This window comes from Lepidochelys olivacea, assembly GCF_965140295.1.
Source record: "Lepidochelys olivacea isolate rLepOli2 genome assembly, chromosome: 4".
In the NCBI taxonomy this organism is placed as follows: domain Eukaryota; kingdom Metazoa; phylum Chordata; order Testudines; family Cheloniidae; genus Lepidochelys; species Lepidochelys olivacea.
Window position 1 is genome coordinate 133441944 of NC_140414.1, and position 27415 is coordinate 133469358.

Below are 27415 nucleotides of genomic sequence, written 5' to 3' on the forward strand. Positions count from 1 at the left end.
GGGGCTGCTGTGATGCAATTAGCCAACGCAATCAAAGATCTGCTGATATCAAGGGTAGCGACCCTGGAAAATGTGCAGGTCATAGTGGATGGCTTTGCTGCAATGGGATTCCCTAACTGTGGTGGGGCCATAGACAGAACCCATTTCCCTATCTTGGCACCGGAGCACCAAGCCGGCGAGTACATAAACCAAAAGGGATACTTTTTCAATAGTGCTGCAAGCACTGGTGGATCACAAGGGACGTTTCACCAACATCAACGTGGGATGGCCGGGAAAGGTACATGATGCTCACATCTTCAGGAACCTTGGCCTGTTTCAAAAGCTGCAGGAAGGGACTTTATTCCCAGACCAGAAAATAACCGTTGGGAATGTTGAAATGCCTATAGTTATCCTTGGGGACCCAGCCTACCCCTTAATGCCATAGCTCATGAAGCCATACACAGACACCCTGGACAGTAGTCAGGAGCTGTTCAACTACAGGCTGAGCAAGTGCAGAATGGTGGTAGAATGTGCATTTGGAAGTTTAAAGGCACGCTGGCGCCGTTTACTGACTCGGTTAGACCTCAGCAAAACCAATATTCCCACTGTTATTACTGCTTGCTGTGTGCTCCACAATATCTGTGAGAGTAAGGGAGAGACGTTTAATGCAAGATGGGAGGTTGAGACAAATCGCCTGGCTGCTGGTTAACACAGCCAGACACCAGGGTGGTTAGAAGAGCACAGGAGGGCGCAGTACGCAGCAGAAAAGCTTTGAAAACCAGTTTCATGACTGGCCAGGCTACGGTGTGAAAGTTCTGTTTGTTTCTCCTTGATGAAACCCCCTGCCCCTTGGTTCACTCTACTTCCCTGTAAGCTAACCACCCTCCCCTTCTCCCTTCGATCACCGCTTGCAGAGGCAATAAAGTCATTGTTTCACATTCATGCATTCTTTATTAATTCATCACACAAATAAGGGGATAACTGCCAAGGTAGCCCAGGAGGGCTGGTGGAGGAGAGACGCACCAGGAGGGGTGGTGGAGGAGGGAAGGACAAGGCCACACGGCACTTTAAAAGTTTAAAACTTATTGAATGCCAGCCTTCTGTTGCTTGGGCAATCCTCTGGGGTGAAGTGGCTGGGTGGCCAGAGCTCCCCCCCCACCGCATTCTTGGGCATCTGGGTGAGGCATTTGGAACTTGGGGAGGAGGGTGGTTGGTTACACAGGGGCTGTAGTGGCGGTCTGTGCTCCTGCTGCCTTTCCTGCAGCTCAACCATACGCTGAAGTATATTAGTTTGATCCTCCAGCAGCCTCAGCATTGAATCCAGCCTCCTCTCATCACGCTGCCGCCACCTTTCAGCTTCAGCCCCCTCTTCAGCCCGCCACTTACTCTCTCCAGCCCGCCATCTCTCCTCCTGGTCATTTTGTGCTTTTCTGCACTCTGACATTGTCTGCCTCCACACATTCGTCTGTGCTCTGTCAGTGTGGGAGGACAGCATGAGCTCAGAACATTTCATTGCGAGTGCGTTTTTTTCGCCTTCTAATCTTCACTAGCCTCTGGGCAGGAGAAGATCCTGTGATCCTTGAAACACATGCTGCTGGTGGAGGAAAAAAAAGGGACAGTGGTATTTAAAGACACATTTTATAGAACAATGGGTACAGTCTTTCACGGTAAACCTTGCTGTTAACATTACATACATAGCACATGTGCTTTCGTTCCAAGGTTGCATTTTGCCTCCCCCCATCACGTGGCTAGCCCCTCCCCCCTCCCCGTGGCTAACAGTGAGGAACATTTCTGTTCAGCCACAGGCAAACAGCCCAGCAGGAACGGGCACCTCTGAATATCCCCTTAAGAAAAGCACCCTATTTCAACCAGGTGACCATGAATGATATCACTCTCCTGAGGATAACTCAGAGAGATAAAGAACGGATGTTGTTTGAATGCCAGCAAACATACACTGCAATGCTTTGTTCTACAATGATTCCCGAGTACGTGCTACTGGCCTGGAGTGGTAAAGTGTCCTACCATGGTGGATAGAATAAGGCTGCCCTCCCCAGAAATCTTTTGCAAAGGCTTTGGGAGTATATCCAGGAGAGCCACGAATGCCAGGGCAAATTAATAATTAAACATGCTTGCTTTTAAACCATGTATAGTATTTTAAAAGGTACACTCACCAGAGGTCCCTTCTCCACCTGGCGGGTCCAGGAGGCAGCCTTGGGTGGGTTTGGGGGGTACTGGCTCCAGGTCCAGGGTGAGAAACAGTTCCTGGCTGTCGGGAAAACCAGTTTCTCCCCTTGCTTACTGTGAGCTATCTACAACTTCATCATCATCATCATCTTCCTCGTCCCCAAAACCTGCTTCTGTGTTGCCTCCATCTCCATTGAAGGAGTCAAACAACACAGCTGGGGTAGTGGTGGCTGAACCCCCTAAAATGGCATGCAGATCATCATAGAAGCGGCATGTTTTGGGCTCTGACCTAGAGCAGCTGTTCGCCTCTCTGGTTTTCTGGTAAGTTTGCCTCAGCTCCTTAAGTTTCACATGGCACTGCTTCGGGTCCCTGTTGTGGCCTGTGTCCTTCATGCCCTGGGAGATTTTGACAAATGTTTTGGCATTTCGAAAACTGGAATGGAGTTCTGATAGCACGGATTCTTTTCTCCATACAGTGATCAGATCCCATACCTCCCGTTCGGTCCATGCTGGAGCTCTTTTGCGATTCTGGGACTCCATCATGGTCACCTCTGCTGATGAGCTCTGCATGGTCACCTGCAGCTTGCCACACTGGCCAAACAGGAAATTGAAATTCAAAAGTTCGCAGGCCTTTTCCTGTCTACCTGGCCACTGCATCTGAGTTGAGAGTGCTGTTCAGAGCGGTCACAATGGAGCACTCTGGGATAGCTCCCGGAGGCCAATACTGTTTAATTGCATCCACAGTACCCCAAATTCGACCCAACAAGGCCGATTTCAGCGCTAATCCCCTTGTCAGGAGTGGAGTAAGGAAATCTATTTTAAGAGCCTTTTAAGTCGAAAAAAAGGGCTTCATCGTATGGATGGGTGCAGGTTTAAATCAATTTAATGCTGCTAAATTCGACCTCAACTCCTAGTGTAGACCAGGGCTTCGAGTACCTTTCCCAGATCTGAAGAAGAGCTCTGTGTGGCTTGAAAGTTTGTCTCTCTCACCAACAGAAGTTGGCCTCATAAAAGATATTACCTCGCCCACCTCGTCTCTCTATTCATAGCTTGTCTATTATTATGATTATTTTAGGTTTGGGAATAGTGCACAAAGAAATAATTTATGATGGAGTTTGCCTGAGTTATTGAAATAATTATAGGGAGAAAAAAGCATCTAGTTTATCTGTGGCTCTCCTAGATGAAAATCATTAGCAAATGACGATTGCTGATCAGATCCAGGTAAATCACATCCAGGTAAAACATTCCTTCACTCTTTTTAGTACTTTAGGATAATACTATAGCTAAAACAACAAGGAGTCCTTGTGGCAGCTTAGAGACTAACACATTTATTTGGGCATAAGCTTTCGTGGGACACAGCTCACTTGATCAGATGCATGGAGTGAAAAAAAGTAGGCAGGTATAAATACACAGCACATGAAAAGATGTGAGTTGCCTTACCAAGTGAAGGGGTCAGTGCTAACAAGGCCAATTCAATTACGGTGGATGTGACCCATTCTCAACAGTTGACAAGAAGGGGTGCTAATATTTTCAGACATGAATTTTAATTTGAGATCAAAGCTTCTTGCCTCAATAACAATGTTTCAACCAGTCCTCCAATTTTGTTTATAAGTAGATTTGAGACTATTCTATGTTTTTATCTTTATTATATGTCCTGGTTTCATTATTTTGGTTTTTTTGGTCACTTTTCCCTAGATTTCCATCTTCATTGCAACTTGTATGGTATAAGTTGTCCAAGTTGTCATGCATCATGTAGGCCAGGTGCGTGTGTGGGGGAGGGGGGAAGGTCCAGTCTCTTGGTGATCTGCATTGTTATCTGTAATGACAAACTTTTAGCCAAAGTTATTCTTTCTCTCTCCCTTACATAACCACATTGTATTTTTGGGCAGCTACCATGCCAACAATAATTTGCATATTCCACTACTTTATAGTCATGAAGCTGTAAGTTGTCAAGTTGGGTCCATCAATTCATTTGCTGAGAATCAAATAGTTTTTATGCTCCCTTCAGCTTGTTCTCTGCTTTCTAAATCTGCGCATGGGTATTTGTATGTGGTTATGTAAGGGAGAGAGTTTTAAAAGCACTTAAGTGATTTAGGAGCATCAGTTGATAGGCCAGTGTGATTTGTGCTCTTAAATGCCTTATGTGCCATACAAAATCTCCTCCCCCCCCAACCCCAGAGCACGTTAGCTCTTTCTAGAAAACTGTTGCTAGTTTAAAAAAAATGCTGGTTTTAAGGACCAAAACACACTGCTTTTGGGCATACTGAATCTACAGACGTGAATTTGCTTCTTATCTTGGCTGGCCTGCTGTCTTATCTCTAGAGTTGTGTAGATATTTCCTCAGTCCTCGTGAGTTTACTGTAATTATGGAGTTAAAGAATCTCTTAGATTCCAAGGCCAGAATGGACCTTTGTGATCATCATCCTGTCCAGTGGTTTTCAACTTTTTTCATTTATGCACCACCCCCAAAAATTTTTGAATGGAGGTGCAGACCCCTTTGGAAATCTTAGACATAGATTGCAGACCCCCTGTGGTCTGTGGACCACAGGTTGAAAATTACTGATCTAGTCTGACTTCCTATACAATAAAGACCATAAACTTCCCCAAAATAATTCAGAGAGCAGATTTTTTTAGAAAAACATCCAATCTTGATGTTAAAATTGCCAGTAGCATAGAATCCACCACAACCCATGGTAAATTGTTCCATTGCTTAAATTGTTTCAATGGTTAATTACCCTCACTTTTAAAAATGTCTTATTCCAGTCAGGATTTTTCTAGCTTTAAATTCCAGCCATTAGATCATGTTATACCTTTCACTGCTAATACAGAAGCCCATTATCAAGTATTTGGTCTCCCATGTAGGTACTTACAAACTAATCAAGTCATGCCACTTTCCTTCCTACCTATCTCCTTATGTTTCCTCATATATAGTAATATGCTTTCTTTTGTCTTTTCCATTTCCATACTGCCCCCTTCCCCCCACAGAGAAAAAACCTCTCAATAATCCATTTGTCTTTTCTAAAATATCCCCATCAGGCTCTCTCCCAATTCACTTTTCCACTAACCCGCTGACACATCTGCACTCCCATCAGGACTTCAAAAATTTACCAGATTGCTATTAACTGGAAGAAAACTAAAATGAAGAATCTCATTTTTCTTTGAGTAGTGTTCCTCTGGATGCTCCATTGTAGGTGTGTCTGTGTCCCAGTGCTGCTGATCAGAGAACATTGGTAGCAGTGTCTGTCCAGCTCACACGTGTAACCCACACACTTCTTGGCTGTGGTGTTCTGTCCCATCTAGTAGAGTTACAAGTGCGGGCTTGTCCGGGATTTCAACTGGGAAGTCTCTGAAGCTCGGGATGTGCATTCTCAGGTAGGGAAGTATGTAACCCACACATGTCCTGGGTGTGGTGTTTTGTCCCCTCTAGTGGGGTGGGGGGAGATTTCTCTACAACCTTAGATAACAGCCAGTTGGCTTTTAGCTCATGCAGTAGAGGCTCATGCACTAAGCTCCAGAGGCCCCAGGTTCGATTCCCGCCTGCCGACAACTGGGGTCTAGCAGAGTTACACATGCCCTGCTCCTCGCCTGCCACAAGGCTAGCCAGCGTGAACAGATGATCCTCCCACCCCCCACCCTGTTCCTTCTCTACTGCCCCTGGCTAGACACAGAGCCTCTCGGCCTCCATACAGATGGATTTCTGGTGTGCAATGGATCTTTTGGTGTCTGATGCACCGGATTCTCCTCTGCTCAGTACCGGGGTCCCAGTACTGAGTTCACCCAGAGCCCTGGACTCACTGACTTCCTGGCATGCATCATTCTTTACTTCATTAGAGTCAGAAAGTGAGCGAGAGGACCTTGTTTCCCAATGCTCTTCTCACCCACCGTACAGAGCCCAGTTCCACTATGGACATCTGGCATACTGCACCTCTGACCCATACTCTCCCTGATTTTGGCAACTGTGGGCTCCTTCCCATCACAATGGCCATCCTGGGACCCTTGGCAGGCCCAAAAGCAACAGGCCCTCATCACCGCTAGTGTGGCCTACAAGCAGCTGGGGAAGTACTCTCCTTCAGTTGCTGCCTCAAGGGCCTCAGAACCCCCTGAGTAGGCAAGGGAGGAACCGGAGTTGAAGAAGAAGTCACTCCTCAAGCTCACTTCTTGGCATTGTCATCAGACAAGGTGGTGATGGCCCTTCCGCCATCTGTGGTGGATTATTTTAAATTGTTCCAAGACTTGGCACAGAGGGTGGCAGAGGCACGATAAATACATCTACAAGAGTTGACTGAGTCACACCCAAGCTGGTGGACATTCTACATTCCTCCACCTCTTCCAGAGCGGCCTTCCCTGTTAATGAGACTCTACTAGACCCCTCCAAGATGATATGGCAGACCCCTGCATCCATCCGTCCAACTTGCAAGTGGGTGGACAAGAAATATTACGTGCCAGAATTTCTATTCTCACACCCAGCTCTCAATTTAATCATTGTGGACACAGTTAATTCTAACAGTCGCCAACACCAATTCAAGTCCACCCCTTACAATTAGGACTGGAAGTATCTGAATCTTTTTGGCAGGAAGGCTTACTCCTTGGCCATCTTCCAGTTCAGAGTGTGAACTATCAAGTCTTGTTGCCTAAATATGACTATGCCAAGCTTAGTTCTTATTCAGCAGCTCCCCAATTCTCATAAGGAGCAATTTAAAGCTTTAGTCAATGAGGGCCAGCTGGTAGCTAAAACATCTCTCCAGTCTGCACTTGATGCAGCTGACATGGCAGCTCATTCTATCTCAGCTGCCATTGTGATGAGATGGGATTTGGGGCTTCACCTATATGGCTTCCCAAAGGTGGTCCAAATGACAGTGGAGGACCTCCCTTTTGAAGGGACAAAATTATTTGCCGATAAGACCAATGTCTCCCTTCACACATTAGAAGATTCAAGGGCCGCTCTTCGAACCCTCAGAAACTATGCACCTGAGTACAAAAGAAAGTATAGCCCTCAGCTACCATTCAAGCCTCATTAATCACAGTACTCATCTCAAAAAGAGACCCTATGAACCTCAAAAGAAGCAGCCCAGGTTCCCCAGGTAAAAGATGTTGGGATCTCTGCAAATTTCCTGTCAACTCTCCACCTATAAGAGAAATTTTGATGGGTTGGTTGAGCTGCCCCTAGGACACTCTCCTCACCGCTGCATCACAATGGAAAACCCCACCCATCCTTTCAAGGACCATGTCTCTCCATTCTGCAGCACCTGGGAATGGATAAAACCAACAAATGGGTGCTGGAGATCATCCAGGATAGATACTTCATCCATTTCTCCTCCCTTCCCGTTCCCAAGCACTTTTCCCCATCCCTCTTCAGGAACCCTTCTCATGAGAGCCTGCTACATCAGGAGATTATCTCCTCAGAGTAGGAGCCATGGAGCCAGTGCCCATACATCTAAGGGGCAGACACTTCTATTCTCATTACTTCCTGATACTGAAGAAAAATGGGGGCTGGAGACCCATACTGGACCTCAGGTCACTCAATAAATTCACCAAGGCTCAGAAGATCAAGATGGTCATGTTATCAATAATCATTCCAGCATTAGAAAAAGGAGATTGGTTCTCTGCCCTCACCCTCCAAGATGCATACCTTCCACATTTCGATCATACCAATCCACAGACATTACCTCAGGTTCATAGTAGGCCAAGACCACTACTGATACAGAGTACTCCCTTTTGGCCTCTCATAGGTTCCCAGAGTGTTCTCCAAATCCTCTCTGTCGCCTTCTCCAAGGTTATCTCTAGATCAGAAATATGCAGAACAGCTACCTGGGCATCTGCACTCACCTTTGTAGATCACTATGCCATCCTGGGGGATTTTGCTGCAGATGCCAAATTCAGTGCCACAGTACTATTATCCATATCAGACTCCACTTTGAAGTTCCAGTCTCCAGTGATGGGTACTGCCCAGGAATTACCTACAGTGGAGTACCCATATGGACATTTCTTGAAGTTACTCGTCTTGTACAGTAAAGATGGTTCTTCAAGATATGTGTCCCTATGGATGACCCACCCTCCTCCCCTCTACTTCAGAGTTCTAGTAATTGACTTTGCGGTAGAGAAGGAACTGAGGAGGGATCACCCACTCATGCTGGCTAGCCTCGTGGCAGGCAAGGAGCAGCACATGCATGGACTGGACAGACACTGCTACCAAAGTTTTCTGATCAGCAGCGCAGGGACACAGACACACCTACAGTGGGTCACTCATAGGGACCCACATCTCAAAGAACCATTGTTACTATACAAGATGACTAACTACTACTTAAGTGCAGCACCCAGGTGAAAAGCCAAGTTCTCAGAAGCTAGTACTTGATTTTCCAGCAGTGTACTTCCCCAGTACCATTCTCAAGGGCGTAATCTTTTGTAGCCTCTGGATAGCAGGTGTCTAAATCTAGAGCTCATGCTTTCATGTGAATGAAGTCGAATTGTCTGTTCTGAAACTATACAGGTGCTTTTTCTGTTTTAGATTTATTTGGTTTTTATATTTCACTAGTAATTTTCAAAGCCAGCTGGATATCAAACCTACAGTATTATGTAATTTAAATAATTCTGGGTTGGCTGTGTCTTGCTTCAGCATCATACACCATTTTTCTTCGAATGATCATGTGTGCTCACAGTGCACTGTTGTGGGGGAGATTTCCCTCAGTGGTACCCGTCAGGACAGCACTTGCACCCTCTGTGGTCTTGCGCTGTTGTGCGATGGTATAAAAGGCCGAGACGCCCCCAACCACCCTCAGTTCCTTCTGACTACCTGAGACAGTAGTTGGAGCGTATTATCTTGCTATCACAAGTTTTCCACACTCTATTTGTATTTAGTTGGTACTCATTTTCTTTGAGTCTGTTTTAGCATTACGCAGCATATTACTTACGTAATAAGTCGGGGGGGGGGGCAGATTTTTTGCATTTTTTTTGTTTTGTTTTTATATATACTTCAGTTTCCATTATTGGGTACTATACCATTGTTGGGGCTTGCCTCAGTCACCAGGTTTCAAGCCCTGCCATTCCTGCAAAACAAAGCCATTGAGTGACCCATGCTCTGTTGCCTGAAGTGTCTCAGGGAGACTCACATTAGGAATCTGTGCTAAATTTGTAGGAATATAGATCCAAGGACCAAAAAAAGACAGGGAAGCCAGACATAAATTTCTTCTGATGGAGGCAGCTCTGTACATACTCTTGGAGCCTCCCTTTGGAGTGGGTATTGAGCACATCCACTTCCATGAGGAGTGCTCCCCCTGTTTTGGCTGCATCCTGAGGAAGAGGCACCAGTATCTGGCTTTGAAAGCCTCAGTATCCAGGACAGGGAGGTTCCTGGCACCAAATTCCATCAAACATGCTGAGAAAAAGAGGAGTGTACTTGAGGCAGAGGCACTCCCCAAGGTGGTCATCTACTCAGACATGACCATCAATGCTGGATCTGGTACAAGGGGCTGGTCTCCGTGAAGCCAAAGTGGCACCATCAAGTTCAGCAGTGCTGTCCCCCTTGTCTCAGCAGCAAAAGACTGTCCCAGTGCCATCAACTCCTCCAATATATGTTGCGGCGATGGATCTGCTGAATGTCTCTGTACCAGTTTTGTTGGCAGTCCAAGAGTCCTCTTGCCCCAGTACTGTCAGCTGTTACTAAAACCTTGTCAATTGCTTCATCCCAGCATACAGCACTGTGATCACCTCCAGGCATTATGGACACCTCTGGACACTCAAGGGTCTCATTGTACAATGCTGTTTTCTTTGTCTCAGCAGAATATAGTGCCTTCCAGACAGAAAGCTATGACTATCTCTCCAATGCTGTCTTCTCTGGGCTCCCAACATCAATACCTGGCACCAACAGGAACAGCCTCCCCATTGGTCGGAGGAAACTGATTAATCTTCTGACTCAGGGGTCAGCTCGCATATGTGTCAGTCACATCATGTACCTCACCATTCCCTCCACCCACTAGAGGCTCCATCTTGCTCAGCCAGTAGAGATCCATGGCGTGAAAGAAATTGGGCACCAGGGCCTTCATGACGTTTTGAAACACTTAGGGATTAATCTCAGCTTCAAGGTCATCTCTGCACCCTGCTCACTCTAATTCATCTAATAGCCATCAAGACCCACTCTACCAAGTGAAGCAGGCAACTACTCCTGGTACTGGGCTTGATACCAAGCAAGAGGAAAGTGGTCTGGGGAATTTTCCCATAGAGGAATTGGAGGAGGCTCCTTTGCATTCAGCTTTGGTTTCCTCCTCTTCACCACCAGATGAGGAAGTGCTGTCAGAGAATTCCTCACCTCTGCCTGATGATTATAAAGCCTTCAGGACCTTTTAAAGAGGGTGGCTTCCACCTTGGATATGTGGGTGGACGCGGTTCAAGAGACTGTCATTTTTAGCTTTTGTTGGAGTGGTGCTCCCAATTAATGATGCTATCCTTGAGCCCACCAAGGTGCTGTGGCAAACTTCCTCTTCACTTCTTCCCAAAGCAAAAAGGTCTGAGTGCAGATATTACGTTCCCTCTCAGGGGTTTGAACTTTTTACATGCACTCTTCTCTGGGGTTGTTGGTGTTATGAGCTGACAATGATAGAGAATGCCAGTGTCAGCAGGCACCTATCCAAAAGCAATAGATGAAAAGAAGCTTGATCTCTTTGACAGAAACTTTATTCAACAGCTGGGCAGCAGCTCAGACTCAACCACCAGGCATTTCTGGAATGCTATGATTTTAACCTCTGGGACAATATCTTAAACTTTAAGGACAGATTGCCAGAGGATGCAAGGCAAGAGTTGGTTGCTATGGCTGATAGGGGATTTGATTAATGCCAATAATTTTACTTTTTTTATTCTTTATTAATCAAGTATTTATGGACAATAGATCCTGTCAAACTAACCTGATACCTTTTTTGATGAGATTACAAGTTTTGTTGATAAAGGTAATATTGTTGTAATATGTAGATTTTTATAAGATAACATTTTGATTAAAAAAACTAGAACAATATAAAATTAATGTAGTCCACATTAAATGGATTAAAAGTTTGCTAATTTCTAGGTCTCAAAATGTAATTGTAAATGGGGAATCATCATTGAGCGGGTGTGCTTCTAGTAGGGTCCTGCAAGGATAGGTGGCTGGCCCTGTGCTATTTAACATTTTTTATCAATGACCTGAAAGACAACATAAAATAATCACTGATAAAGTTTACAGATGACACAAAAATTGGGGGAGTGGTAAATAATGAAGTCTGTCACAGATACAGAGCAATCTGGATAGGTTGGTAAGCTGGACACAAACAAACAATGTGTTTTTTTTTTAATATGGCTAAATGTACGCATCCAGGAACAAAGAATGTAGGCCATACTTACAGAATGGGGGAACTCTATCATGGGAAACAGTGACTTTGAAAAAGATCTGGGGGCCTGTGTGGATAGTCTGCTGAACATGAGCTCCCAATAAGATGCTGTGGCCAAAAGGGACAAATGTAATCCTTTGATAGATAACCAGGGGGATCTTCAGTAGGAGTAGACAGGTTATTTTACCTCTGTATTTGGCACTAATGCAGTGGTGCTGGAACACTTTTTTTTTTATAGTGGGCGGGGTGGGGGAAGAGTGCTGAAAGCCACTGAACAAAACTGTAAACCCTGTATATGATGGAAACCATTTCAAGCCAAGGGGGTGCTTGCATATCTATACACTAGTGTGACTGCTTCTGGAATTTTGTGTCCAGTTCTGGTGTGCAATATTCAAGAAGGATATTGATAAATTCGAGAGTGTTCAGAACAGAGCCATGAGAATGATTAAAGGGTTAGAAAACTTGCCTTGTATAGAGAGAGAGAGAGAGTCAAGAAGCTCAATCTATTTAGCTTAACAAAGAGAAGCCTAAGGGGTGGCTTGATTACAGCCTTTAAGTACCTACATGGGGGAACAAATATTTGATAATAGGATCTTTAGTCTAGCAGAAGAAGATATAACATGATCCAATAGCTGGAAGTTGAAGTTAGCCAAATTCAGACTGGAAATAAGGCATAATTTTTTAACAGTGAGAATAATTGACCACTGGAACAATTTACCAAGGGTTGTGATGGATTCTCAATCACTGGCAATTTTAAAATCAAGATTGGGTGTTTTTTCTAAAAGATCTGCCGTATGAATTATTTTGCGGAAGTTCTATGGCTTGTGTTTTACAGAAGGTGAGAGTAGGTATTCACATTGGTCCTTGCTGGGATTGGACTCTGATACCATACACAAGTCTAAATTGCTCTCCAACTTGGACCAGAAAATAGTTCAGTTTAGCATTTGCAAAGATTGCAGTGTTCATTAACAAATTAATATATTTAGTAATGTCTGAAGTTGACTGGAGACAGTCTTACACAGCAACCACTAAGTGCTACTTTGCAGGAAGAGTTGTGACTGTTGGTGACCAGGCAGATAGATGAATCAAGGGGATGCCGGACAGCACATTGGTCCACACTGACATCAAGTGACTTCAAACAAAATAAAATTACAAGTAGGAAAATCTCATTGTTTTCCCTTCCCTAGCATTTTTTGTTACCATTCTTGTGTTGGAATTGAAACTTGGTACAGTGTATAAAGACACCTGCATAAACAGTTACTTAGTGAGTCTTAAATTACAGCTTATGTTGTCTTGCCGGTGCCCTGCGCCAAATGTTTTAAGGGAGCTGGAACAGAGAATCATTTTGGACGGAGTTTTTTTTCTAAAATGTCTTTGCATGTTGTAAGCCTCCTTGTAGTACTGGGATTACTCATGAATTTGACTCCTACCAGGTTTTTATCCCGAGTATGGAAATGGCTACAGGGAAACTACAGAACCAAATACTTAAATCTCAAATGTATTAATTGTTTTTCTTTTCTACAACTAAAATCTGTCTCCCTCATAAATAAGTTTGAATTCAGTTTAAGTGCTTACTAGAACAGAGCTTTTTCTTATAAAGTAAAATATAAAAAGTCCTGGGCTTGATATTCTATTCTTTTACTATTCTGTTATTGCAAGGATTATAAGCTTGTTATGTTTGGACTTGTAAAAAAAAATTACAATGGCACTTAAAACTTCCTACAGGATTGTAAAAAAACAAATGTGATGGTGTTGGCTTGTGGTGGTTTTTGTTTGTTTGCATTTTAATATTTTGTAAATGGGAGGGGAACAATTAAATGGGAGTTTCATTTTTGAACTTTTATGTCACTTGGAAGTATTTACATGAATATGGTATATTTGAAAGTGGTTTTTTTTAATATTAGAAACACAATTTTAGTTTCTAAAAGAACATTCTAAAATATTACTATGGAAGTAATGAATTATGCCTTTTTAGGAGACCATAAAAATTATAAAACTGTCTAGAAGCCTATAGAAGAAGAGTGGGTGAAGCCAGTGATTGGAGAGAGGGTTTGTCTGTTAGGCAGATTCCAGTGTTGAGTGCTGAAGAGGTGAGCAGGTGAAATTGTGTATTATTCAAGGATTGGTTTGCTGGGATCTAGATACTTCTTGAAAGTGCGCAAGGGCATCCAGCAATATGGCTCTGTATAAAACTTAATAGTTCATCTTATGTTTGTCTTCACAGGGTTTAATTCACTAGGTGATTGTTTCTCATTCTAACTAGTAAATGTGAAAACTGCTTATTGATACTGCAAACTTGTGAATAGCATTTACTGATTGCCGAGCACTAGGGTATGAATTCATGTGACTCAACTTGCCAAAAGTTGAAGTGGTAGGAAACAAGTGACTGAATGTACTGAAGTAATGAAAATAGATAATTTATCTAAAGAAAAATTGTAAACGTTGTCAGGAGTTGTTAAGTAACAAGATTGAAAAGAGACATGCTCATCTCAGTAAGTGCAGAAAATTGGTTTCTTTTCGTTCTTAAAGATTAAATATGCCATTGAATGAAACTTTAATAGACAAAGTGGAAGAACAGAACATTGGTGAGTCTGATCGTGCAAATGAGACATTTTCAAAATGTAGCCAGAATGATAATTTAAGTCCCTTTTTGATGCCTTCCTGTTTCTCTTCAACATTTACTTTATTCCTGAGTGCTCTCTTTTCTAGCACCCAAAAATAGCAAATGTCAATCAGCAATTTTGCCATTTAAAAAAACTTGAAAGGCAAAAACTTCAACTTGTAAAGAAAGTTGTAACCTCTTTTACGCTAACGTTATGTGAAACATTGCACAGAATGGGCAATTTAAAGAAAAGACTGAAGCATTTTGTCCTGGATATATCCCTACAGATGGATTTTAAACTCTCAGGTCGACTGCTAGGTGCTGCAAATGAAGAAATGGAAGAAAATTAAAGGAAGAACCAAAAAATTGAAATTAAAGCAAAGTGGGTTTTTTTGGGCCGGGGGAGAGGGTTTAAATTTGAGGAATGACTGAAATATCTGCAAGCATCCCTATGGGGGAAAAGGTGCCCCAACTTAACGCTAGTGATTCTACACTGAAAGAAAAGTGCAGAATATTATATCCAAACTACTGAAGGTCCCTTATAAGAATCCAGAGAACAGTATGACACAGATTCTCAGGTGAAGTCATCCTAAACTTCTGAAGTATGGATGCTGAGCATGCTATTAAAACCTCACTGGGAAAGCAGTAATATGAAACAGAATCCTAAAGCCTATTGTGGAAGTTCAAAAATGCCTCTGCAACTGCTATCAGCCTCGTGGTTGGTTGACTGAAAAAAGTATTGATTCCCCAATTGCCCTTGGAGAAGCTTGCAAGAAGATTCACACTCTCTCTCTTTCTCATTAATATATAGTTACAAGAAGCTTATTGTTATTTCTTCTGTTCACAAGAAGGACTTGGATCAAAAACATAAGTATTAAACTTACCCAAAATCTTCTCAAATGGCTTTTTTTATCTTGACAGATTACAAATTGGTAACACCACTGTCGACGTGGCAAAGAAAATCTGTGGTGTTCCAATTTATTAATTAGAACCACACAAGCACAAATTGAAACTATGGGACCTTCCCATTACTTAGCCAACTTAACTAATTTGAAATACAAAGACCATATCTTGAGCCCAGAAGAGGAAAAAGAGGCTGAGGTATGGCTTGATGAAACCTAATCCTGAGTTCCTTTTCTCTTCTAGCACTTAAAATTAAAGGTCCTGATTTCCACCCCAAATCCCTTTTCATTGAAGGATTTTGTGTTCTAGTTAGTTGCACCAAAATTATAGAAGCATTCTACCCAGAGCACAAGCTATATGTATATATTTTTTTCAATTTTTAGAAGACCACTCCAGCTTGCTCAGTGTTGATCCAGGATATCAGCTTTTGTTTTTATCTCCCAATTTGGGGAAAAAAATCGTTTCAGGCTGGGGAATATCACAACCTTGACTGTACATTTCACCACTACCCCCCCATTTTTTTCGTCATCTGTATGGGGTCAGCTCTTTGAGTTCTTCTGCATTCCAGTCTGTCTTGAAGCAGTTCCTCAAACTGCAGCTAATCACATTCTTTAGTATGACCTCCATCTAGTTTTGGTTCTTCCAACCCTTCTCTTCTTCATTTAGCACTTTGTTTCCTATACATTCTTCCAAGCTTCTTGACTCATGTCCAAACCATCTAAGCTGATTCCCTCCACTTTTTCAGGAACTAGCTTTGTGGCATCACTATTCAAAACCAGATTCAGTGAGAGTTAAATTCTGACCTCTGCTTTAATACACTCTTCCTCCTCTAACACTACATGGATTGCACACATATATTCAAGAGCCACAGTGTCCACAGGGATCTAGAACCATAATGCCTTTTCTGCCTTAAAACACACACTTTTGGATAAATAGTATCTAGTTCTACATAGCTGTGGTACAACTGCATTTGAGAAATGGCTTGCATAGTACATCTGTCTTCTACCAGAACTTTATCATTCCTCATGTCGAAAGCCTGTTTGTTTTTACCTTTCATTCTTACTGATGGAGGTTGCCTTAAATTCTCATTTTTCTCAAATAGAGGCAAAGAGAATTAACTGTTTTTAAAAACAGGTCTCTCCTGTCAGATTACCCTTACCATCATATATAGTCACAGCCTGCATCACTAACCTTTCTTTTTTATTTTAGTTATAACATCCTGTCTTATTTAGAATAATCTTTGGTAACGTCTTTGTTTCACTGACTTTGATTTTTCTTATTCTGCAGCCCTTTTTTGGGTAAAAATCTCATTTGAAGTACTTGGGTGTCACACAAGAACCTCCTGATGCCAACTGCAAGGAGGTGCAGAAGGGTTCAGGAATCTTCTGATTCTGGTATGTGTATTCCATTTCACCAAAGAATGTCATGTGAGGCCTCAAGTGCAAGCCAGTGTCTCACCAGTCATCAGTATCATTGTGAAATGTATGTACAGACACTGTGTAAAGAGCTATGTATGTAGACTGAAAATATGTTGTTAAAGTCTAAGTATGGGGGCTGGTCACCAGCAAAGGTGAAAACCCAGTTTTCTGTCAGACCAGAGATGTTTAGACATCTGTTTACATGTAAATTAAGTATTGTCTCATTCACAGTGGGCTTCCTATCACCAGTCTGAGATGAATGTAAATGAAGGATTGTAAGACGGAACTTCAGTAAGAAATCAGCAGGAAGAGAAGAAGATCAGCAGGGGAAGAGAGCCTTATCTTGAGGTGCACTTAAGAGGTTTGTTTTACTATATTTGGGGAATAGGGAAGACCCCCTGGCATCCTTCACTGAGGACTTAAAAGGGCAGCAATTTTTGCTTCGTTGCAAAAGGGATTTCAGACATGCTTGGCTGAAAATGCTGGAAAAAGCTAAGCAAAATTAAGAGAGCACCTTTCAACAAGAGTAGCTTGTTAAAGTTTTTAGTCTCTAGAAAGCTTGTTATGATTTTATTTTATGTAACCGTTTGTTTTTAATATTGTTACCCACTGTAAGTTGAATCTCTGTTCTTTGATAAACTTATTTTTGTTTTCACTATAAATAGATCTCAGTGCTGTGGTGTTCAGCAAAGTGATGGAGTTTAGTCTTACAAGCTAGTGTGTACTGTTCCCTTGCGAATCGCAGGCCTGGTAATTCTGTGAGTGCTCAGTTGATAAGGGGCTTGACGCTACAGGGAATGCTTGGTGTGCACCTTTCGCTCCTGTACAGAAAGTGAGGCCTGTGGGCGCCTGGAAAGTAGTGCTTGTGCGGCCAGAGGCTGGTGGCTTCCGGGAGATGATCCACAGCAGGCACAGACATGACTGCTGCACACTAATGGCAGGGAGTAGTGCAGTGCCTCACAACTTTGGGTATCTCTGGGGACCATGACATTGGGAATTCCTCATAAGAATTAGCAGCAACATTGGCCTCTTTGGTTTTTATACTGCCCATATTCTTTAATCTGTCCTGTTCTTCTTTCTAGTAAATGTTTTTAACTTGTACCTTTTACTGTTGATTACTTTAAAAAAAATTGTATACAACTCCTAGTTTGACCGGGTCAGCACCTTTTTATTGAAGTATATTTTATTTTATTGAAGTATGCATAAATTTATTTTCATGTTTGCTTTCAATCCTTTCTTTATTCTTCAATTACTGAGACCACAATTATCTTTCTTTAAAGAGTTACTTTTTTTGAATTAGTGCTTATTTTCCATCAGAATGAGGAAATTAAATGTTGGGCGCTCACTTTATAGTTTGTCTCCCACCCTCACTGCCCATTGGTGATGAGTTGTAGTTTTTAAACTAATTACCAATGAGTTATTAGTTTCTAAACTCTATATTCTTCTCTTTTTGAATTGTTCTTTTAAATTGACTGGCAGCTTTACAATACATAGATTGGTGTGAAACTCCTGAGTACAAGTACTTTCCCACTGATTCTACTTGCCGAGCTAAAATCGTCTCATTCCCCTGCATGTGGCAGGGAGACCACTTGTGGAGACCACTTGTGATCACTTTTAAGTGCCTTCTTAGATACTCAAAAAGAAAAGGAGTACTTGTGGCACCTTAGAGACTAACCAATTTATTTGAGCATAAGCTTTCGTGAGCTACAGCTCATTTCATCGGATGCATACAGTATGCATCCGATGAAGTGAGCTGTAGCTCACGAAAGCTTATGCTCAAATAAATTGGTTAGTCTCTAAGGTGCCACAAGTACTCCTTTTCTTTTTGCGAATACAGACTAACACAGCTGTTACTCTGAAACCTGTCATTATTCTTAGATACTGGAGTTTATAGGCATCAGTTTCTGGAAGAAGGTAATTTGCAATCCTGGATAGAGAGTCTGCTACTCTGTTCCCTTTTTAAAAATGTGCTTTTGTGCATGCAAAGATAAAATTTCTTGGCACCGTAAGTGACTGCTTCTTGGAGCAGCTAGTTCTGGAACCCACAAGAGGAGAGGCAATTCTTGAGTTAATCCTAAGTGGAGCTCAGGATCAGGTCCAAGAAGTAAATTATAGCTGAACCGCTTGATAATAGCAACCATAATGTAATTAAATTTAACATTACTGTGAGGGTGGACAGGAAACACCAAAGAAGCCCACCACAGCATTAACTTCAGAAAGGGGAACTACACAAAAATGAGAAACTAGTTAAACAGATATTAAAAGGTACAGTCCCAAAAGTGAAATGCCTGCACACTGCATGGAAACTTTAAAAAAACACCATAATAGAGGCTCAAATTAAATGTATACCCCAAAATTAAAAACATAGAGGACCAAAAAAGTGCCACCATGGCTAAACAACAAAGTAGAAATTGGTTAGAGACAAAAAAACATACTTTTAAAAATTTAAAGTTAAATCCTACTGCAGAAAATAGAAAGGAGCATAAACTCTGGCAAGTCAAGTGTAAAAGTATAATTAGGCAGGCAAAAAAACAACGTGAAGAGCAACTAGCCAAAGAGTCAGAAAGTAATAGCAATTTCTTTTTAAGGATATTAGAAGCAGGAAGCCTGCCAAACTATCAATGGGGCCACCGGACAATCAAGGTACTAAAGGAACAATCAGGGAAGATAGGCCATTGCAGAGAAACTAAATGATTTCTTTGCATCTGTCTTCATGGCTGAGGATATGATGGAGATTCCCACTCCTGAGCCAGTCTTTTTAGGTGACAAATCTGAGGAACTGTCCCAGATTGAGGTGTCATTAGGGGAGGTTTTGGAACAAATGGATAAATTAAACAGTAATAAGTTACTGTAATCAGATGTTGTTCTCCCAAGAGTTCTGAAGGAGCTCAAATATGAAATTGCAGAACTACTAACTGTGGTATGTGGTACTATTAACTGTGGGCAACAAAATGGCAGAGAAAATTCAATATTTATAAATGCACAGTAATGCACATTGGAAAACATAATCCTAATTATACATACAAAATGATGGGGTTACCATCATCTAAATTAGCTGTTACCACTCAAGAAAGATCTTGCAGTCATTGTGGATAATTCTCTGAAAACATCTGCTCCATGTGCAGCAGCAGTCAAAAAAGCTAACAAAGTGTTGGGAACCATTAGGAAAGGGATAGATAATAAGACAGAAAATATCATAATGTCTCTATATAAATCCATGGTATGCCCACGTCTTGAATACTGCATGCAATTCAAGGTACAGAGAAGGACAACAAAAATGATTGGGGTATGGAACAGCTTCCATTTGAGGAGATATTAAAAAGACAGGGACTTTTCAGCATGGAAAAGAGACGACTAAGGGGATATGATAGAGGTCTATAAAAACTTGACTGATGTGGAGAAAGTGAATAAGGAAATGTTGTTCTTCACAGAACACAAGAATTAGGGGTCACCGAATAAAATTAATAGGCAGCTGGTTTAAAATAAACAAAAGGAAGTATTTTCTCACACAAAGCATAGTCAACCTGTTGAATTCTTTGCTAGCGGATGTTGTGAAGGCTAAGACTACAACACCGTTAAAAAAAACTAGATAAGTTCATGGAGGATAGGTCCATCAATGGCTGTTAGCCAGGATGGCGAAGGATGCAACGCCATGCTCTGAGTGTTCCTAGATTTTGTTTGCCAGAAGCTTGGAGTGGACAACAGAATGGATCACTCGACGATTGCCTGTTCTGTTTGTTCCCTCTGAAGCACCTGGCATTGACCACTGTCGGAAAACAGCATATGGGGCTAAATGGACGATTGGTCTGACCCAGTATGGCCGTTCTTACGTAAAAGAGCTAACCAATGTAAAATAAGGGTTTAAATGTATAAATGTAATGTATAATAATAAAATGTATGTCATGACTGCTGGCAAGTTGATATAAGTAATTTAAGTTTTACTAACATGAAACTGTTTCTTTGACTTTTTAAGAAGATTTCAAATATTGTTTGTAGGTTTGACAACATAAATGTGGAATCAAATAGAAATATGTAGGAAAAAATAGTAAATTTAAATATAAATGGAAAAAATATATTAGTACTGCCTATGGGAAATTTTTCATAGTTGTCATTTAAACAGTTTTTTTTCCTATTTCTTTTTGTGTATGTATTTTTGTTTGACAGATGTCAGTTTCAGAATGTAAACATAAGCAGTCTGATTACTAGTTGGCAATTCTTCTACTACTTGCTCTGCAAGGATTGAAAGCACAGCTCCTTTATTAGGGCTTGTCTACACAATCAGTTTGCAGCAAGCAAGGTTGTAAATCTATAGTACTCTAGCCTGCTGTGCAGTAAGTGGCCGTGTGGACTCTGCTATCGCGCATTAAAAGCTCCCTCATGTGCAGTAGTAGGGTCCACATTGTGACTTAGTATGTGGTAGGCTAGAGTGATATACATTCACACCCTGGCTTGCTACACACTAAGTCTCTGTATGGACAAGCCCTTAGTAGTAGCATTATTGATAGTGTACTATAAGTGTACACATTTCTTTACGAAGGGCTTTTGAACAATCAGGCATTAAACTTCTTTCCATTATGACAGCAAAAATGATCAATCTCTTTGATCAGTGATAATCAGCAGTTCTGTATCCCAAGGCACATCTCTAAAGGGGTAATGTACCCTAGAAGTTAGTCTGCAACTCACTTATTCTCCAGGTTTTTACCTCAGCATAGCTTGACTTTTCAAAAGAAGCTTTCAAAATAGCTGACACCTCAACTTGTGGGAGGACCAAAAATAAGGACTTCCAGGAAGATTCTAGTACTGGATGTATCTAACACAGAAGATCATAGACCTACTACACTTATTTATTTTTGGGAAATTAGGTCTCTGTCTCAGGTTAGACCAAAAGTGAGTGAATCTGTCCTCCCTTCATTTCTAAAGGATGCTTTTTCCCCGCCTCTTGCTTAAAGAAGACCAATCTGAGTTTAGAGCCTGCTTTTATTACATAGTGGTCATTTTTGCATTTTGGTGTGAGGACTGGCAGCAGTGGAGTACAGAGGTGGCAGCCATTTTGCAATCCCGGTATTCACACCATGACAAGTAATATTTAAGTGAACCTTGCTATCCAGACAGGGTAAAGGGTTGAAAAAGAAGGATCTGAGATTGAAAACTTTTGGGGGTAAAATTTGTAACTGTTTAAATGGCTAGAAAATATTTAGCGTGTTCTCATGGCCATGTAATATTAAATTATTTTAATATAATTTCATTTGAAACATTATTTTGAGGAGACAGGACTACTTTAAAAGGGGGATGGGACCAACTGACTATAAAAATGTTATTCATGGACTTATGGTGGTCTTCAAGCAGCTTGCCTTAACTATGGATTTAGTATGAAACAAGACTATCACATTCTTCAGTGTAGTTCCACTGCTCGTGGGTTCTACTGCGTAAACTGGTATTTCTTTGCCACTTCTTTTTGGTGTCTTCAGAATGTACAGAACTCTACATACCCATTCATGAGAATCTTGGTGTAAGTATCTAAAATATTTTAGTTTTTCAACCAACTCTTTAAATCTGAAACCCACAATTATTTTTTGCTTGAAACCTGAAAAGAGGTTTTGGGTGATCTGTTGAACATCTTCGAAAAATCAAATTGGAATCAACTGTCCATTTTAGTCACATCTTAATCCACTGTCCTTTTGAGACACAAGTTATGGGTTCTTGAAATAGGAATTTAGAAAGGAAATATCAACTTAAACTTTCACCATTAGCAACACTTTTTTGCAAAGTTTTAACAGCCTTTTCTGGATTCTAGTGTAAAATACTGTAACTTTTTTTTCCCTTTTTGTTCTCACAATGGTTGATTTTTTTCATAGTGTGTGGCTCTGATTTTGCTGCTTTAGTGAACAGTACCTGCAGTTCATTCATGCTTTTTCTTGACAATTCATTGCCTACAAAAATGGAAATCCAGTTTTGAAAATCAAGCCCTATATATCTGTATTCAGCTATTTGTTATACAGACCTGAAAAGATTAAAAACTGGACCACAACTAGGAAGGGGGCTCAGCAGAACAAGCAACAGGACTCTGACGATCCAAACTCAAATAGGCCAAATCAAGACTAAGAAGTTCTAAAAATTCAGGGTCACACTTGAAATCTTTGATTTAAAAGCTCAAAAGGATAGTTTGTGTTTGCCTCCAGTAAAAGTTGTAGTGTGGCAGAGATACTGTACTCCAGTTTCTAAATCCAGACAAGCTCTGGCATTTTAACAGTAAAGCTCATCATACCTTTGAAATTGCTGAGGCTTTAATGTGAAAAAGACTCCAAATGAGGATTTAGAATACCGCTGAAATCCTTAATTATATGGGATTAATATCTTGAGCAAGCTCTATGACCAAATTTAAGTTATTTGGTCTTCCTGACGTGTATATGTGTAAATAATATATAATTCTAAAATAAATAAGAGGATCAGGTTTAAATGGAGCAGAGGTAAATTTGGGTGTAAAGTGTTGGTTAGCTAAGATGTTGTTTCTCTCTCTCTCTCTCTCTCTCTCTCACACACACACACACACACACACACACACACACCACAAGGAATCAGAACTCAGGTAAAACAAGATTTTTGGGGGGGGGAGTGGGGGGTGATCTTTATTTAAAGGTTAAAAAAATCAGAACTGTTTCTGGAGAATATAATCACTTGTTTGAATTTAGAGTGACTCTGGTTCCATCCTTCTTGCTTAGTATCCATCTGAACATGTCTTCTGCTATAGGTGACATAAAATCCAGAGAAAAATTCTCAGGTCCAACTTGATCTCTGGTGGTGTGTGCGGTGCCATTTTTTTGTTACCAAGAAACATTGTGAAAAAGAAAAATTATTATAATCAGTCAAATTAATTTAGGCTCTAGAACACTACTTTGTGGGTCGATTTTCACGAAAGCTCTGAGGACAGAGAATCTCCATTTCTACATCCATTAATATCTTAACTCTGAAAATGTGATTGTTCATGCTGAGAGGTTAAACGAAATCTGTCTTAATAGTCAGAGGCCGAATAGAGACCAAAGTTCATGTACAAGAGACTGATAAATTATCCAAGAAATCTTTTGATATTGTAACACAGAGAAAGATTGATATAGCAATTCAGTCAAAACAGATGGAAGAGCTTCAGGAATGAAAACTGAAAGAGGATTATATCTTAGGGAGACAGCAAACTAGAAAGTATCAGTTGAAGGATAAAATAGGAAAAGATGCTGCAAGGATCAGTATTGGTCAAACTTCTTAGCTGTTGGCTTTTCAAAACCCTTTATATTCATTTGAGGACTATTTTATAAAGTGTGCGCTGGAACCTATCATCTTGTGCTCTGATCCTGTCAGACCTCCGAAGAACATGCAGGTGTTGCAGGAAGTAGGTAGCATTTTTGCTTTGAGTCCATACTTGTGCCCAGGTATGGGCACTGGGCTGCGTTTGAAGTGATGTCTTTTGGATTATACTTGAAAATAGGGTCCTGACTAGAGCTGTGTGACTAAACAGTTTTGTGGTCCACTGGCCAAAGTGGGGCAGGGAAGTGAGGGGAGAAACTAATTTAAGTTCAGGTTGAGGCATTTTGTTTGTCTAGGTGGAACAACTGAAAAAATCATTGTGGGTCAAACAAAATGTCATTTGACCTGAAATTAAATGTTTGATTTCGAGTATGGGGCATTTAACTATTTTGCTATTAAAAGGTAATTTGAAAACACTAGAGGCGGTGGTGGTACCATTGCCACCATTGTTACCCTTCAGCCCTATGGTCTGAGTATTTAGTCAGGATGTGGGAGACCCAGGTTCCAGTCCCCATGCTGCCTGATTTGGAGTAGGGATTTAAGTGTGGATTTCCCACATTGCAGAGGCCTTAACCACTGAGCTATAGAGTATGCTGGGGTGGATCTCTCTCAATTTCTCCTAACATAGTTGTTTCACTTTATGTAAATATTCATTGGAGCAGGGACTGGTATCTGGTTGCTGCCCCCCCACCCAAGTAAGTGCCCTGACTAGGCAAAGGAATATTTAACTATTTCCATACTGTTGTACAGTGTGCTGTGCTGCTTAATTCACCCCATAGGTGATTGCATTTCCATTGTTCAGTTGATCTCTCCAATAGATCACTTAACTCATTTGGTTGTAAAGGTTTAATTCATATTTGTAACACATTGAGATCTCCTGATAGACACTGTAGAAGAAAAATATAATCATGGCAATAAGTGTTTTATGCCTTGTGTTCCTTTCGTTTTGTTCTATGATGTAGTTTTGTCAGTGCTGAAATTGGGGGCAGTCATAAGGTGAGGGTAGTTCTGAAAAGGGGAATAGATTGGTATTTGGGAAAGTAGGACAGACCACTGCAGAACTGGGTCAGACAAGCTCTTAGCTGTTCTATTATTCAGCTTCTGTTAAATATATTGTTCAAGTGAAATAACTGCTTCTAAGTTTAAAAAAATATTCAGGAGAAATGTGGATACTTGGATCCTGCTTGGGGGGCGGGAATATGATGAAGCTCAGCTCCTCAGACCAAAATACATTGGGCCCCCAAGGGACACTCTAAACCTGAGCCAGGACGACCAGTCTACTGCTAGTCAGGCGCTCCCCACTACTTGGACCCTAAAACCCATGTCTACCAGTGGCTGAACTCTTACTCCGCAGTTAATCCTCTCTTTCCTCCCCCCATTCTCTCTCTAACTTAATGCTGCCCATTCCACCAATAACTAATGCTGGGCTGACCCTATCCCCTCAAAAAAAAAAAAACAACCCAGTGTATGCAAGGCTACCAGAGTCCAATAAATCAATTAATTCTGCAGCACTCCTATCAAATACTGAAAATCCTCTCCCTAATAAATCAGTTTATGCTGGCCCCACAAATGGAGCCTTCTGCGGGGGGGAGGGGAGAAAAAAGGGGCAGGGTGAGGATTGTCTCCTCCAGGACCAGATCCTAGCCTGTCCAAAATGAGGGAAAAGTGGGCTCTAGTTTAGGGATGGTCTGGCCAGCCTGAAGACCACAAGTGCTGGTCTGCCTGCCCCTGCCAACACTACCTTACCAGGCAGAGAAGTCTGAGTTGGACCTCTTTTGCCACCCTGGCAGAGAGGACTCTGCATGTGGGCCCCTCCTGCCACCCAGGCAGAGGGTCCTGTGTGTGAATGTCCATACTACCACTCCTCAACAGACGGTTCCGCTTAGAGGCAGCACCCTCCAGAATCCTTTTCTGCAATGTCTGAAGTCCTTTGCCATACAAAGCCTTCTGCTGGGATAGTTGGTCTCACTTGGGTCCCCGCTCCAAATAGCAGTAACTTTCATAGCCTCCCCTGCTTCAGATGGTGGGAGGGGTGGGAGGACAGCCCTATGCTAGGGCATCCTGCTTCAAACTATGCCCGGCTGCGCCTTGTACGTTGGGTACATTAACAGTAGCAGTTGCCCTCCAACTCCCTAAGAATGGTAGCAATTAAGCTGTTCCTCTGCAGACTTGGGAAGATATCACTTTACAGATTATTTTTGGTTCACATTTGAAAGGTATTTTTCTCAACCATAGAGCTCAAAACCTTTTTTGTTTTGTTGGTTTTTTACACTAAAAACTTAGATTCAGCAAAACATAAAGAAGCACTTACCTATGGAAGATTTCTACTTGCGCTGGGCAAGTGGATTTTTCAAGGCCTGCTTATGCTACTTATTGATGTGAAATTTCACGTGTCTTAATTGATTTAGGGAAACTTGGCGAAGTGTAATATCTTACCTGTTATATCTATATCTATCCATCTAATCTATTTTTTCAGGCCAAAATTCCACTTCTGTTTTTGTTTGAGTTTTACTTCTAGTTAATATTAGACATTGTCTTCTGGTTGTTTGTTTTTTATTTACCAATATAAGGCAGTTGCATTAAATACCTTATTGTATCAGCCCAAACATATTAGTACAAGGAAGTATCTCTCTTGTCTGTATTTATGCTGGAGGGTTTGGAAGAAACAGCTAAATGGGAAAGAGAGAGCCCCTCTTTGTATTTTTTAAATAAAATTAGGGCTGTCAAACTATTAAAAATAATCACGATTAATTGCGCAATTAATCGTGCTGTTAAACAATAATACCATTTAGTTAAATATTTTGGATGTTTTCTACATTTTCAAATATATTGATTTCAATTACAACACAGAATACAAAGTGTACAATGCTCACTTTATTTTTTTGATTACAAATATTAGCACTGTAAAAAAACAAAAGAAATAGTATTTTTCAATTTATCTAATACAAGTACTGTAGTGCAATCTCTTTATCGTGAAAGTGCAATTTACAAATATAGATTTTTTTTTACACAACTGCACACGACTGTTAGATAACTGCACACACAAACAAAACAATGTTAAACTTTCTCACCTACAGGTCTACCCAGTCCTACTTCTTGTTCAGCCAATTGATGAGACAAACAAGTTTGTTTACATTTACGGGAGACAATGCTGCCTGCTTCTTATTTACAATGTCACCTGAAAGTGAGAACAGGCATTCGCATGCTACTTTTTGTAGCCGGCATTGCAAGGTATTTATGTGCTAAATATGCTAAACATTCATATGCCCCTTCATGCTTTGGCCACCATTCCAGAGGACATCCTTCCATATTGATGACACTTTTTTTAAAAAAAAATGCATTTATTAAGTTTGTGTCTGAACTTCTTGGGGAAGAATTGTATGTCTCCTGCTCTGTTTTACCCGCATTCTGCCATATATTTCATGTTATAGCCATCTTGGATTGTCTCAGCGTATATTGTTCGCTTTTAAACTGAAGATTTGACAACATTCAAAAAAGGTACCATATGAGATTTCTAATGATAGCCACAGCACAAAACACAAGGTTTAAGAATCTGAAGTGCCTTCCAAAATCTGAGAGGGAGGAGGTATAGAGCGTGCTTTCAGAAGTCTTAAAAGAACAAAAGGCCAATGTGGAAACTACAGAACCGGAACCACCAAAAAAGAAAATCAACCCTCTGCTGG

At 41.2% G+C, this 27415-nt stretch overlaps 1 protein-coding gene across 3 annotated transcripts in view; it reads left to right on the forward strand.

Moving 5' to 3' along the window:
* CTBP1 (C-terminal binding protein 1) overlaps positions 1-27415 on the forward strand; it is a 431872-nt gene that overhangs the window by 15667 nt on the left and 388790 nt on the right. For 2 of the 3 annotated variants that reach the window (XM_084626461.1, XM_084626458.1), the window contains exon 2: positions 16668-16797. The exons of the other annotated variant lie outside the window; for it this stretch is intronic. The gene's annotated coding sequence lies outside the window, so the exon portion shown is untranslated. The remainder of the gene's footprint in view (positions 1-16667; positions 16798-27415) is intronic. 3 annotated transcript variants of the gene reach the window in all.